A 15,504-nucleotide genomic window follows, 5' to 3' on the forward strand; every position below is an offset into this window, starting at 1 on the left:
ATGCATTACCTGAAACTAACTGCCCAGAAATCAGTACACACAACATCCATTTGACGGACTCATTGATTTACAAATAAGCATGATTTAAAAGACTAATTAACTGACTATCTATAACAATTGTCAACAAACAATAAGTAAACAGATTGTTTCAATTAGTATTTATCATAAACGAGAATTCATAATATAACTAATCGACGAACTTAATCGAGTCGATTACTCACATTGTAAATAATCACAACCAACAGAAACAGTTTCATATTTTGATCATATAGACGGGTATGAGACAGAATAACAATAAATGATGGAAAAATTACACAGACTAATGAAACAAACATAAAATACACGTAGAATACACATAAGAAATAGAAAAAATACCTCTGAATCTTCAAATTTATTCAAACACAGACTCAACTTGGATTCAGACATTTTTGTGACTGAACAGACTTTATTCGAAGTATTCTCAGTTGAGAATACTTCGATTAAAGTCTCTTAGACCTCAATCCTTCACTTGAATCGGAAAAATTCCAAGATTGGAAAATTTTTAGGGTTTCAGATTTTTGGTTCTTAAATCTAAACACTTCTGGGCAGATTCGAATCAAACCAACGGTATTCTAGGCACGAGGGAGGTCAGGGGGTAACTGGTGTGAGTTTGAGGTAGGTTGGGATAGGGTCAGGTTTTACTCGAATCTTCAAATGAAGATTCGAGCAGTTCTAGTAGGATTCGAGCCATGCAACTAACAGATCCGTGGTGAAGGTATTTATGGGAAGCTGTGGTGTTATTTTGGAGGTCATCAGAGAAAGTTGGTTTTTCAGGCCAACCTTCAATCGAAGATTCGAGACATTGGGGCCTGATTCGAGGTATATGGGTTATGGAATTGGAACGGGGAGGTTGAGAGGTGTCGAGGGTGTTAAAGTGGGGTGGTTTGGACTACCGGAACCGCCGTGAGACGATTTCCGGTAGGCGGTGTTCGGTGGTGAAGGGCGGAGTTCATCAGATCTCTTTGAAAGAGATGATGAACAGGACTGGGGTGGGGTGTTTGGTTTGGGGGGCTGGGGTGTGGATTGGAGTTATATACGAGTGGGGTGGATTGATCTCATCCGTTGGATCAATTAAGATGTACGGTTGAGATCAATTCACTTAACCAAACGACATCGTTTGGTTTAAGTTAGGGGGAAGGGGTCAGCCCGGGGGTGATATGGATCGGGTTTGGATGAGTTCTTGAGGCCATTGGATCAAGATAGATGAATGGTTCAGATCTGACAGTGTAAAACGTCGTCGTTTCATTTAAGCAATGGCTGAACTGGACCGTTTGATTGAAACGAATCAAAGGCCCAGATTTGAAGTGCCCATACGGCGTCGTTTGGATTTGGTTGTATTGGACCGGACATGGGTATTTGGATTGGGCTGTGAGGGGATTAATTGGTTTGGGCCTGGATTTTAATCCAGGTCTGATTTTTTTTTATTTTTCAACCTATTTTCCATTTCCTAAATTTATCCTTAATTATTAAAATCCTAATTAAAATTATAAGAACAAAATTACCCTTACAAAGATATTAATTACCTTTTTTTTTAACAACTATTAACACATAGACGAAACATTAATCACACAGTGGAACATTAAAATTAGAATAAATACATATTTTTTTGTAATTTTTTTTAAACAATTATTAAATGCATAATTAAATCCTAGATATGCATGAAATATGTATTTTTATTTTATTTTTTGTTTAATTATAACAAAGCAAACATTTACGGACAACACAAATAATTAACAAACACCACCCAAATTCTAAAAATTGCACAGTAAAAGAGATTTATTTTATTTTTTGATTTATTTTGGAGTAGTTTTCGTGAGGCAAAAATCACGTGCTCACAGCTGCCCCTCTTGGTGCGGAAACTCTAAGAGTTTTCGTGCAAAGATAAAGTGAGCAGATACGAGCGATTTTTGCCCGTTCAAATACTCCGTGGGAAGCATTTTTTGAAAGATTTGACCGAACCTCTGCTTCAAAGGTTTCCTACATATCCTTGGCTATAAATGAATCAGGTCAATGTAGTTTGGGAAATTTTGGGTAGCTGGGACTACCATGGGACTGTGATGTTACTGCTGTTTCGTGCTGCTTTTACTAATTGCTGACCTCCTTATTACACCTTGCTTCAAAGGTAATACAAAGAAAAACTAAACTAGACTATGGTACATGAATTATAAAATCTTATCTAGATCATGCCCTGCGTTCCTTGTTGTCTTGATATCTTGGTGACTCTAGGGCATTTGGCTTATTCCGTATTCCTTTTCATTGTGTCCCATATTTTCTTTATCTGTTCGGGACTCTTGTCGTTTCCTGCTGGGGACTTTGTTGGACTCCTCTGCTTTATTGACTCTAAGTGTGCTCCTTTCTCATATGAGCAGGCTTTTGATATCAATACTTCAATTATATTCCCTTGTTCTCCAGGTGGGCGCCTGACTTCTGCTGCTTCAATTGTATTCCCTTGTTTTCCAGGTGGGCGCCTGACTGCTTCTTTTCTTTGTCCTTATTCTCCAGGTGGATGCCTGACTACTTCTTTTCTTTGTCCTTGTTCTCCAGGTGGACGCCTGACTGCTTCTTAATTCCATCCTCATTCTCCAGGTGGACGCCTGATTTCTTCAATTCTTCATCCTCATTCCTCAGGTGGACGCCTGACTTCTTCTTCAATTCTTCATCCTCATTCTCCAGGTGGACGCCTGACTTCTTCTTAAATTTGTCATCCTCATTCTCCAGGTGGACGCCTGATTTCTTCTTAATTCTTCATCCTCATTATCCAGGTGGACGCCTGATTTCTTCTTAATTCTTCATCCGTATTCTCCAGGTGGACGCCTCACTTCTTCTTAATTTTTCATCCTCATTCTCCAGGTGGACGCCTGACTTCTTCTTAATTTTTCATCATCATTCTCCAGGTGGACGCCTGATTTCTTCTTTAATTCTTCATCCTCATTCTCCAGGTGGACGCCTGATTTCTTCTTAATTTTTCATCCTCATTCTCCAGGTGGACGCCTGACTTCTTCTTAATTTTTCATCCTCATTCTCCAGGTGGACGCCTGATTTCTTCTTTAATTCTTCATCCTCATTCTCCAGGTGGACGCCTGATTTCTTCTTTAATTCTTCATCCTCATTCTCCAGGTGGACGCCTGATTTCTTCTTAATTTTTTCATCCTCATTCTCCAGGTAGACGCCTGACTTCTTCTTAATTTTTCATCCTCATTCTCCAGGTGGACGCCTGATTTCTTCTTTAATTCTTCATCCTCATTCCCAGGTGGACGCCTGATTTCTTCTTTAATTCTTCATCCTCATTCTCCAGGTGGACGCTTGACTTCTTCTTAATTTTTCATCCTCATTCTCCAGGTGGACGCCTGATTTCTTCTTTAATTCTTCATCCTCATTCTCCAGGTGGACGCCTAATTTCTTATTTAATTCTTCATCCTCTTTCTCCAGGTGGACTCCTGATTTCTTCTTAATTTTTTCATCCTCATTCTCCAGGTGGACGCCTGACTTCTTCTTAATTTTTCATCCTCATTCTCCAGGTGGACGTCTGACTTCTTCTTAATTTTTCATCCTCATTCTCCAGGTGGACGCCTGATTTCTTCTTTAATTCTTCATCCTCATTCTCCAGGTGGACGCCTGATTTCTTCTTAATTTTTTCATCCTCATTCTCCAGGTAGACGCCTAATTTCTTCTTTAATTCTTCATCCTCATTCTCCAGGTGGACGCCTGATTTCTTCTTAAATTTTTTACCAGGTGTTTCCTGACACAAATGTTGTTTTTGCCCCTGTTTTAAATCAAAGAAAACTTCGTTAGTTTAAAGCAGAGTGGTTAACTGGGGCATTCTTGCCGATGGTGGGGCTTCTCTTCGTCTTGTTTTATTGCCTTGGAGTGGTTGAAAAGACTGTTTTGTCCTTGTAATTGATCCTTGACTATAGGATCACCAACTGTTGTTTTTACTTCAAACCCTTTTAATCGTAATCATATGTCTCTCCTGACATTGCTGATCCACTTTTGATTTCACTTTTCTTCCTCCCATATCTTATTTTATTTATCCTCCTGCCCATCATGGCCGTATTTTGTCTTATGCAACCTTGAATCTTGGTAGTATACCTTGACATTCTTTCTTATTTGTTTGGAACAAAACTCATCTCAAAGGCTTTAGAAGAGTAAGATTATTAGTGACGAAAACATGACGATTTAGACAATCTAGAATGAAAAGAAAAATCCAAATTTGGATGATTTTTTGGAGAAGGAATAAAGGACTTATCTGATTGGAGTCACTGGCGCTAATGATCATGGTATGCTTTTTGGATTAATCAACCCAGTCTTTTAATCAATCTCTTTTCAATTGTATCATTTTGTTTTCCCAAAATTTCCATAACCCAACTTCATCTTTTCATTTTACCGACATGTTTGACTTGTAATGTCTCAAAGAGTTTTCACCGACAAACCTTCCTCATTTGTTCTTTTCTTAATTCTTTTTCGCCTTATGGTGCCTGCGAAGGTTTTCACCAATAAGACTCTCTCATTTTACTCTCTCTCATCTTTCGTCGCCTTACGGTGCCCGTGTGGGTTTTCACCTATAAGACTCTCTCATTTTTACTTTCTTTTCTTATTTGGACCAGAGTGTTATGAACCATATTCATTTGCTTGACTCAGCATTTTTCTAAGATTGATCGAAAGGTCTTTTTGGTATGTGGTTGGAAATGGAAAGGCATCAAAAAGTTAAATAGTTTTGATATGAGTTTAAAATTACAACTCTTGGAATTTTTTTCTTATTTCCAATACAATTCTTGCCCCAGTTTCTTGATAGGGGTCGCTTGATGTTTCTTTTTGTGCACATTATGTATATTGTGCACCCTATGACCAAGCCGTAAGGCGCCTACGTATCATTCTTTGAGGAATCAGGTCAAACGTAGTTCACTACAATAATAGTGGTTTTTTTTTATATAAATATATTGGATTTTCATCGATTCCAAGAGATGGTAGGAAAGAAACAAATATGGCTCAAAGGGGAAGCAAAGGGTATAGTGTTTGGATAGCAGAATAAATTGTCTTTGTCATTCCAATCTTCGAAATAATGCTAAATACAAACATTCAAAAAGTTATGCATAATATCTCTTTACCGCGTCAGAATTGATCGCCATGTCTATGAATTTGCCTTCAATATCTATTAAGCATAGTGCACCATTCGATAATACTCTGGTCACAATGAATGGTCTTTTCCAATTCGGGGCAAATTTGCCTTTTGCCTCAACCTGATGTGGAAGAATACGTTTCAGCACATGTTGACCCACTTCAAACTTCCATGGACGCACCTTTTTGTTGTATGCTCTTGCTATTATTCTTTGATACAATTGACCATGACATATTGCGGCCAATCGTTTTTCATAAATCAAGTTTAACTGTTCCAGATGGGTTTTGACCCATTCATCATCATCAATCTTTGCTTCAGCGATGATCCGAAGGGAAGGAATCTAAACTTCTGCAGGAATTACTGCTTCAGTGCCATGTACCAACAAATAAGGAGTTGCTCCTACTGAAGTGCGAACAGTAGTGTGATATCCCAATAATGCAAATGGTAATTTTTCATGCCATTGTCTTGAACCTTCTACCATTTTCTGAAGTATCTTCTTTATGTTTTTGTTGGCTGCCTCGACTGCTCCATTCGCCTTGGGTCGATATGGGGTAGAGTTGCGATGTGTAATCTTAAACTGTTGACATACTTCTTTCATTAAGTTACTGTTAAGATTAGCACCATTATCTGTGATGATCACCTTTGGGATTCTGAATCGACATATGATATTTGAGTGGACAAAATCGACCACAGCTTTCTTGGTCACTGATTTGAATGTTTTGGCCTCAACCCATTTGGTAAAATAATCAATGGCTACCAGAATGAACCTGTGCCCATTGGATGCTGCCGGCTCAATTGGTCCAATCACATCCATGCCCCAGGCAACGAAGGGCCATGGTGCCGACATTGTGTGCAACTCGGATGGTGGAGAATGAATCAAATCTCCGTGTATCTGGCATTGATGACACTTGCGCACAAAACTGATACAATCTCGCTCCATGGTAAGCCAATAGTAACCAGCTCGGAGGATTTTCTTTGCTAACACATATCCGCTCATGTGGGGTGCGCAAACTCCTAAATGTACTTCAGACATGACAGCCGTAGCTTGTCTGGCATCTATGCATCTTAATAATCCAAGATCTGGTGTTCTTTTATACAAAACTCCTCCGCTTAAGAAGAATCCATTTGCCAATCGCCTAATGGTCCTCTTTTGATCTCCTGTGGCTTGTGCGGGATATATCCCCATCCTGATATACTCCTTGATGTCGTGGAACCATGGTTCACCATCAAATTCTTCTTCAACCATATTGCAATAAGCGTGCTGATCGTGGACTTGAATATGTATTGGATCTACATAAGCTTTGTCCGGATGGTGCAACATTGATGCCAGGGTAGCCAATGCATCGGCAACCTCATTATGGATTCTTGGAATATGTTGGAATTCCACTGATTGAAACCGCTGACAAAGATCATGTAGACATTGTCGGTATGGTATGAGCTTCAAGTCTCGGGTTTCCCATTCTCCTTGAATTTGATGTACCAAAAGATCCGAATCTCCCATGACTAAGATTTCTTGGATACCCATGTCTGCGACTAGCCTTAACCCCATAATACAAGCTTCATATTCAGCCATATTATTGGTGCAATAAAATCGTAGTTGAGCCGTAACAGGATAGTGATGCCCTGTTTCAGAGATGATTACAGCTCCTATCCCGACTCTTTTCATGTTAGCAGCCCCATCGAAGAAAAGTTTCCAACCAGGTTTTTCAATTTGCTCGATCTCATCGATATGCATTATTTCTTCATCGGGAAAATAGGTTTTCAACGGCTCATATTCCTCATCGACCGGGTTTTCGGCTAAATGATCGGCCAGTGCTTGGGCTTTCATTGCAGTCCGAGTCACATAGATGATGTCAAATTCTGTGAGCAATATCTGCCACTTTGCAAGTCTTCCCGTTGGCATAGGCTTTTGAAAAATATATTTCAATGGATCCAGACGAGAAATGAGGTAAGTAGTGTAGGATGACAAATAGTGTTTCAATTTTTGAGCTACCCAAGTCAGGGCGCAACATGTCTTCTCCAGATGAGTATACTTAACCTCATAAGCTGTGAATTTCTTGCTAAGGTAGTAGATGGCCTGTTCTTTTCTGCCAGTGAGGTCATGTTGCCCCAATACACAACCAAATGAATTTTCCAAGACCGTCAAGTAAAGAATCAGAGGCCTTCCTGGATCTGGCGGGACCAACACGGGTGGGTTTGACAGGTATCCTTTTATCTTATCAAACGCCTTCTGACACTCGTCGGTCCATTCGACCGCAGCATCCTTTTTCAACAATTTGAAAATAGGCTCACAGGTTGTCGTAAGCTGAGCAATAAACCTGCTGATGTAATTCAACCTTCCCAACAAACTCATTACTTCAGTTTTGTTCCTTGGAGGTGGCAATTCTTGGATGTCTTTGATTTTTAATGGGTCTATCTCGATGCCTCGCCGACTGACTATGAATCCCAGCAACTTTCCAGACGGAACTTCAAATGCGGATTTGGCAGGGTTAAGCTTGAGGTTGTACCTGCGAAGTCTTAAGAAGAATTTCCTCAAATCCCCAACGTGGTCGGCCTGATGCTTTGATTTTATGATTACATCGTCCACGTATACCTCAATCTCCTTGTGTATCATATCATGAAACACTGTAGTCATCGCTCTCATGTAGGTTGCTCCGACGTTCTTCAAACCGAATGGCATTACCCGGTAGCAATAAGTTCCCCATGGTGTTATGAATGCCTTCTTCTGCATCTTCTTCATCCATTAGAATTTGATGATACCCGGAATAACAATCCACGAAAGATCCTATATCATGCTTGGCACAATTATCGATCAAAATATGGATATTGGGCAATGGGAAATTATCTTTTGGACTTGCTTTGTTGAGATTGCGGTAGTCGACGCATATTCTAATTTTGCCATCTTTCTTTGGCACAGGAACGATATTAACTAACCAAACAGGATATCGAGTGACTCGAATGAACTTTGCTTCCAACTGTTTGGTAATTTCTTCCTTAATTCTCACACTCATATCAGGCTTGAATTTTCTCAACCTCTGCTTGACAGGAGGCACCGTTGGATTGGTGGGCAATTTGTGAACCACTAAATCAGTGCTCAGGCCCGGCATGTCGTCATATGACCATGCAAAAACATCTTTGAATTCTATGAGTGCTTTAATTAACTCTTCTCGGATCTTTGGTTCGAGATGGACACTTATTTTAGTTTCCCGGATATTACTCGTGTCCCCTATATTGATGTCCTCGGTATCACTCAAGTTAGGTTTGGTTTTTTCCTCAAAGTGAATTAACTCTTTACTAATCTCTTCAAAAACCTCATCTTCATCATATTCTGATTTATAATCACAATATATTTCTTGAATTATTACTTCGGAACCAGATTGATTTTTAAGACTGGGCTGAGGATTCCTCATGCATACCATATCATTAGAACTGTATAGAAAAAGAAGAAAGGGAAAAAGAAAACTATCAGGAATGATAAAGGAAACTGTATTTTATTGGATGCTGAAAGATAACAAGGTTTGCACACTTCAAACAAACTGTAAGATAAGCATTGGGATTACAACCCTGAGGTAACCCAAACAAACTGAAAGAAAATCAAAATAAACTACCAAGACTCCTTTCGAATGGGGAGAGGAGTGGCTTTCCAATTATTAAGCTTTGTTTCTGGCCCAACGAATTGAACTTCTGCGTTGCTACACCCTTCTCCGCTTTCCAACATATTCACATCATTAAACAATTTCTCGAATCTTTCAATTAATTCCTCCTCAGGATTGACCCGGGATTTAGGAATTGTTGTTATCGGGCGATTTTTAGCACCGGTCTTGACAAAAGACTTTGATAGATGTGGGACTGGTTTTGGAAGAACCCATGCCTTTTGTTTCAGCTTTCTGGCCTTTCTCACGTCGGTGACAGTGGGTATGAATCCCAAACCAAATGTTCCCCAGTTCTCGGGGAGAGATACTGGTTGTATAATTCCTTGCAAAGATGAGCCCAGACCTTTGCCGGGTATAAAACCATTTTTTAACATTTCATAGGCTACCATGACTGATGCAGAGGTTATCTTTGGATTCGGAAGGTACTTCCCCTCTGGAATTTTCTCTACCGACACTGTATCGGACACTTGGTATACCCATGGTCCCTGGTCATTTTCTATTCCCTCGACCGGTACAATGGCACTGCTGTGAGCATTTAAACTTTCTTCCCCATGCACAACTATTTCTTGATGATCCCATTCAAACTTGACCGCCTGGTGTAGTGTTGACGGGACTGCTTTAGCAGCATGGATCCATGGTCGACCCAACAACAAATTATAAGAAACAGTTATGTCCAGTACTTGAAACTCCATTGTGAATTCAACTGGCCCTATTGTTAGTTCCAATACTATGTTGCCAAATGAATCTCTGCTTCCACCGTCAAACCCCCGTACGCAAATACTATTCTTCTGGATCTTCCCCTCTTTGATTTTTAATTTGCTTAAAGTGGAGAGAGGGCAGATGTTTGCACTTGATCCGTTGTCAACCAATACCGGGTTACTACGGAGTTTTCACATTTCACGGTGAGGTAAAGAGCTCTGTTGTGCTCAGTACCTTCCACAGGCAATTCATCATCAGAAAATGTAATTCTGTTTGCCTCAAAGATTCTGTTGGCTATTCTTCCCAAATGATTTACAGAGATTTTTTCAGGGACATGAGCCTCATTAAGGATTTTCATCAAAGCCAGACGGTGCTCCTCTGAATGGATCAGTAATGACAACAATAAAATTTGAGCGGGCGTCTTCTTCAATTGATCCATAACAGAATAGTCATGGAGTTTCATTTTTCTTAAAAACTCTTCCGCTTCTTCTTCCGTCACAGCTCTCTTTATTGGTGTTGGATTATTTTTAGTTTTTCTTAACTCTTTGGGAGTAAAACATCTTCCCGAACGAGTCAAGCCTTGCACCTCACAAACTTCTTCCTTGACTTCTTTTCCCTTGTATATTACAGTCACCCGTTCATAGTTCCATGGAATGGCCTTGTTGTTGATCATTGGTAGCTGGGTTACAGGTGTGATAATAACCCGATCTGTACGGGCTCCTTCCACTAATACAATGGGTTTTTTGGTAACCCCTGGTACTATCACTTTCGGCCTTTCTTGCTTTGTGTCAACTTTGCTTGGAGACCCCTTTTCGACTACCACAGATGGTTCATCACCATTTCTGTTCTACTTAGGTACCGGCTTCTCCTCTGTTAACTGCTTATCTAGCTTGGCTTCATGAGACCTGATCATCATGACAGTTTGTGACGGCTTCTTTGTCTCCTCATCAGTTTGTATGATTTCTATCATATTGGCCTCATGATGGGCTGGCATTGGATTTCTGTTGATATTGGGATTTTCGGGATTTTGAACCTCGATTTTATTAGTATCAATCATCTCTTGTATTGCATTTTTCAAATGCCAGCATTTTTCCGTATCATGGCCTGGTGTACCGGAACAATACTCACAGCTAATGGTGTAGTCCAGATTCTTTGGAGGAGGATTGGGTAGCTTGGATTGTATTGGTCTTAGCATGTCCAGTTGTCTCAGCCTGTGGAACAAACTAGTGTAAGACTCTCCCAATGGAGTGTAGGTTTTCTTTTTTTGTTCCCTTTCTCCCCTGAATGCTGGCCTAGGCCTGAAACCTGGTCCGGGATAGGCTCGTGGGTAAGTACCTGGTATGGCAGGAGCACGCCAATTAGTGTGAACAGGTGGCTGATTGTATGCTTGTGCATGGTTAATGGAAAAATGAGGCTCTGAAGGGTGATAGTAGTGCTGGGATGAATTGTGGTGGTAAGTTGATTGGCGAGGTCGTTGTTGATTATAGTAAGGCGGTGAACCTCTGGGTCCCGACCAAATTCCTGAATCAACTACCGCTGCTTCCTCTCTCTTCTTTCTTCTGATTCCTCCTACCCCGCCTTGAATAGCTTGAGTAGTTGCCTTAATTGCTGAATAGCTCATAATTTTATTTGTCTTGAGGCCTTCTTCCACCATACCTCCCATCTTCACTACTTCGTTGAATGATTTCCCTACCGCTGAAACCAAATGGGCATAGTAAGTTGGTTCCAAGGCTTGGAGGAAGTAGTCTACCATTTCACTCTCCTTCATAGGAGGATCCACTCTTGCTGCCTGTTCTCTCCACCGGAAGCCATACTCTCTGAAACTTTCATTGTGTTTCTTCTCAAATTTTGTCAAAGATAGTCGATCTGGGATGATTTCCAGATTGTATTGGAAATGGTATGCGAATGCCTGTGCCAGGTCATCCCAGGTGTACCATCTCCCATGGTCCTGGCGTGTATACCACTCCAAAGCTGATCCGCTTAAACTTTGACTGAAGTAAGCCATCAATAATTCGTCCTTTCCCCCAGCTCCTCGCATCTTGCTACAGAAACCCCTTAAGTGGGCTACTGGGTCGCCGTGCCCGTTGTATAGGTCAAATTTGGGCATCTTGAAGCCAACTGGTAATTGTACATTGGGGAATAAGCACAAATCTTTGTATGCTACACTGACTTGCCCACCTAATCCTCGCATGTCTCTGAACGATTGTTCTAGACTCTTGACCTTCCTGAACATCTCTTCTTGTTCAGCATTTTTGGCTGGCTTGTCAATTTCGGTTGGGAGATCAAAACGAGGAGCAGTTGAATGGATTTCGGAGGCTTTGAGGGTGGGCTCCGGGGGGTAATATTGGTTGTCCTGGGCCTGGAATGTAGGCTCACTAGGAGATTTGTGGAATGTAGCCGGGGGAGGTGCTACGAAAACAGGAGTCATAGGTGGAGGAAAGTATGGAACTGGTTTCGGAGGTGGAGACTGTGGTGTCTGAGAGGTGGTGCCTCGGTAGTGCTGGTAAATGGGGAAATTTGGGGATAATTCAGTGGTAATATTATCCTGAGTTTGGGTCATTGATGGAGCAGGGTTAGTTGAGTAAGATGGGGGTAACTGTCCTGTAGACCAGGATTGGTACATCTCAGCCATTTGCTGCTTGAGTTTAAACATCTCTTCTTTCATTTTCCCGACATCCATCTCCTCTAGCTCAATACCTGTGTCAACATCTGGGATAGACATATTTTCGGGTATTGGTCCTTTTGATCTCGTGTGATAATGATAATATTCCAGTATACTCTTTAGAGAAACTAACTGCTTGAATTCTGGAAATGAACAAACTTGTTAGTTTTGAGAGTTTAACACATATATAATTACACGTTGAGATGCAATGCTCCTAGACAAATAATCCCTTTCTATTATGCATTTGCTCGGTAGCTTGCATCGTCCCAGCTTTCTTGAAATTTTTATTGTTATTCACTTTTAATATATATCTTTTATTGTGGTGGTCGAATCTTATAGAGATTGCCTACGTATCATGCCCCCGCATGAATCAGACCTTGCGTAGTTCGGACATAAGGCAAACACTTTTATTCATTATACAAAGATGAACAGACATTACATTTGAAAACCTTATAAGAAAACGGTTTGAAACACACATACTTAAATCAAAATAAAAGATACAACTCTTAACATCTCACAACATGCCCCACTTTCCACTTTTGTTATCAATTATTGGATTATCTGCTCAATGTGGGGCTTGACCTGGATGACCTCCCAGCGTACGATACATCCTTTCCAACTCCATTGCTAGATGACGGGCAAAAGTGGGTGCATGCTCTGTAAACCTTTCATAATCCATTCCTTGGCAGTTTATATAACTTTGAGAGGTGTAGATTGCCAGGTCGTGGATTTGTGCCCTGAAATCTTGAAGACGTTGGTCTTGGTTCTACAGTTGCTACTGGCGAGTGGTGGCTATATCTCTGACACGGTCTTCACGATCTAGAGCTGACTCTAATAGAGCTCGGAGTCTGGCCTGCTCTAATCTTGCCTGCGCTCTTTCTCTGTCGATGTCTGCTTGTTGATGCTCTCTGTTGTATCTTCTTGCCTCTTCTAGTTGTGCACGAAGTTGGTCTTCTGATCGTATCCAATGGTCGTTTTCCTTCTTGAATTGTGCCCTGTTTTCTTCGGCTTGTCTATCTTGGCGTTCCTTATTAGATCTGGCTTCTTCGTTTAATTGTTGGATTCTTTCTTTTGCTTTGCTCAACGCCCTTTCGTTTGCAGCAAGAATGGAATCATAATCTTGCATTCTTTCAAAAATATTGGCGATGGTTTTTTGATCCTTCCAACTCCTCATTGGCGTTTCAGAAGCCTTTTTCATTTTCTGAAATCGAGCATGAAGATTTTCATTCTCACAAGCTAGACTCTTCTTCTCGCCTTCAGCTTCTTGTGCTTGCAAATCTTTCTCCAGACTGAGGCTCCTCAGATTTTCCTTTAGGGCATGGATAGTTGCTTTGTACCCTTTTTCCTTTTCTCCCCAGATTAACCGCTCTTGGATTTTATCATTAAAGTTTTGAATATGGGGTCTTTTTGTTGGCCTTCTTAGCTCAGGTTCTGGTACATCATCCACGCGAGACCGTTTCTCAAACCACCTTGCATATCCAGGATTTATCTCACCCTTTGTAGTGTCTGGGACTTGAGTATCACTTTTCAAGTATCGACATCCATTCCACATCTGCTGAATTAGAGCCTCGGAAATAGTGGCTTCTGGGTGTAATTCGATTACTTGCATACTCAAATCTTCATCATCAGGAACTACTTGGTATCTCCCTAGTTGTCTTGGGACTCTTAGGGGTGCATATGGATGGATGCTTCTTAATCCCAATAGTAGCAAATAACTATTTGAGGTTGACTTGTGTATCACTTCCCTCATCGAGAGTCATCCCAAAGTCCACTCAATTTGATTTGCCGTTAAAGCCCTTAGATGAGATACACATGCTTCTATCCCTTCTGGGGACTTATAATCTTTTGTTCTTTCCTCATAACTCTCGATGCAATTACCATTGCTTGGCCCATACTGTATGATCTTGGGCTATTGTTGGAGATGTTCAATCACCCACATTTGCAACAAAATTTTGCATCCTTCGAAGACATTTGCTCCTGATTTACATAAAGTCAATGCCCGATAAATGTCTGAGAGAATGATGGGGACAAGGGTGTGATTTTCCTTGGTGGTGAGGATTTGCACAACTTTTGCGGTGCGAATATCAATTGTTCGCTCTTTGTTTGGGAAGACCATGATTCCTAGAAAAGCCACCATGAAGGCAAAGCGACGGTGAATCTGCCAAGTGTCTTTGTTTTGCTTGTTAGTAAGGCCTTTCTCATGAATTTCGAACCCATCTGACTTTCCGAACCTTGAATACAAAAAGTTGAAGGAACAACATCCATTGATGACATTGCTTTTCCTGATTTGACTGCTGATGTTCAGAAGACCGAAGAATCGATGTACCGAAGGAGCCTTTGTGAATATCAAGCTTTGATTTCTTAGACTTCCGTCAAAACCAGCATATCCAGCTATCTCCTCTAATGTAGGAGTAAGCTCGAAGTCAGAGAAACGAAAGACATTGTGAACAGGGTCCCAAAAAGTTACTAACGCCGCAATCAGATCATCACGGGGTTTAACTTTCATAATATCCGTGAGATTTCCCAAATGCTTGACGACCCATTTTTGACCATCTTCGCCTAATTCATACCACCACATTTGAAGCTGAAATAGAAACTCTTCTGTATTCGTGGATGGGGGTTTTGTGTGGTGCTCATTTTATATCTGAAATTTAATTTTAATAAAGTCAAGACTCATTTTGAAAATATACACTTAAAAAAAATCTTTTTCAATTTTTTTTTATTATTTATAAAACACCTTTATTTCAAGATTTAAAACTATTTTTGGGAATTTTTAAAAACAACTCATTTTATTCCTCGGTTCTCACAATGATTTCAATTAAGCTGGTCAACAAGCATGTTCGAGGCAAATGAATGCACAGGTAGCAAGTAGGATGCATCAGGATGGTCTTTTTATTTCGGGTTCACCTGTCCTAGACAGACCCAACCCCTGTGTTGAGTCTCCAAGGTCAGATGTACATGATGCAAATAGACGTTCCTACTAGGGATCCGGTACATGGCTGAGTTATTCTAGGTAAAAACCTGAGGCATATTGTTCTAAACCTGGCTTACCCAAACGGACAGTTTGAGCCGAAGCGGGGGCAACGTACCGGGAGCACGAAAGTCTACCCGGCCTAGTTACTTGTCCCAACTCCGTCTTATTTGGTATGACTTTAACAGAAAGGTGGGTCACGCGCACGTGTACACCATAAATTCAGAAGACTCAGAAAGAAGGGGGTTTCGTAGCAGTTGTATATATTCACAATTCAAATAATATTAAAGCGGTAAAAAGCAACATTTAGCATATTAGCATATAAACAGTTGAAAATCATATAGTAAACAAGCCAATTATCACA

This window comes from Nicotiana sylvestris, chromosome 7 (assembly GCF_000393655.2).
Source record: "Nicotiana sylvestris chromosome 7, ASM39365v2, whole genome shotgun sequence".
Lineage (NCBI taxonomy): Eukaryota > Viridiplantae > Streptophyta > Magnoliopsida > Solanales > Solanaceae > Nicotiana > Nicotiana sylvestris.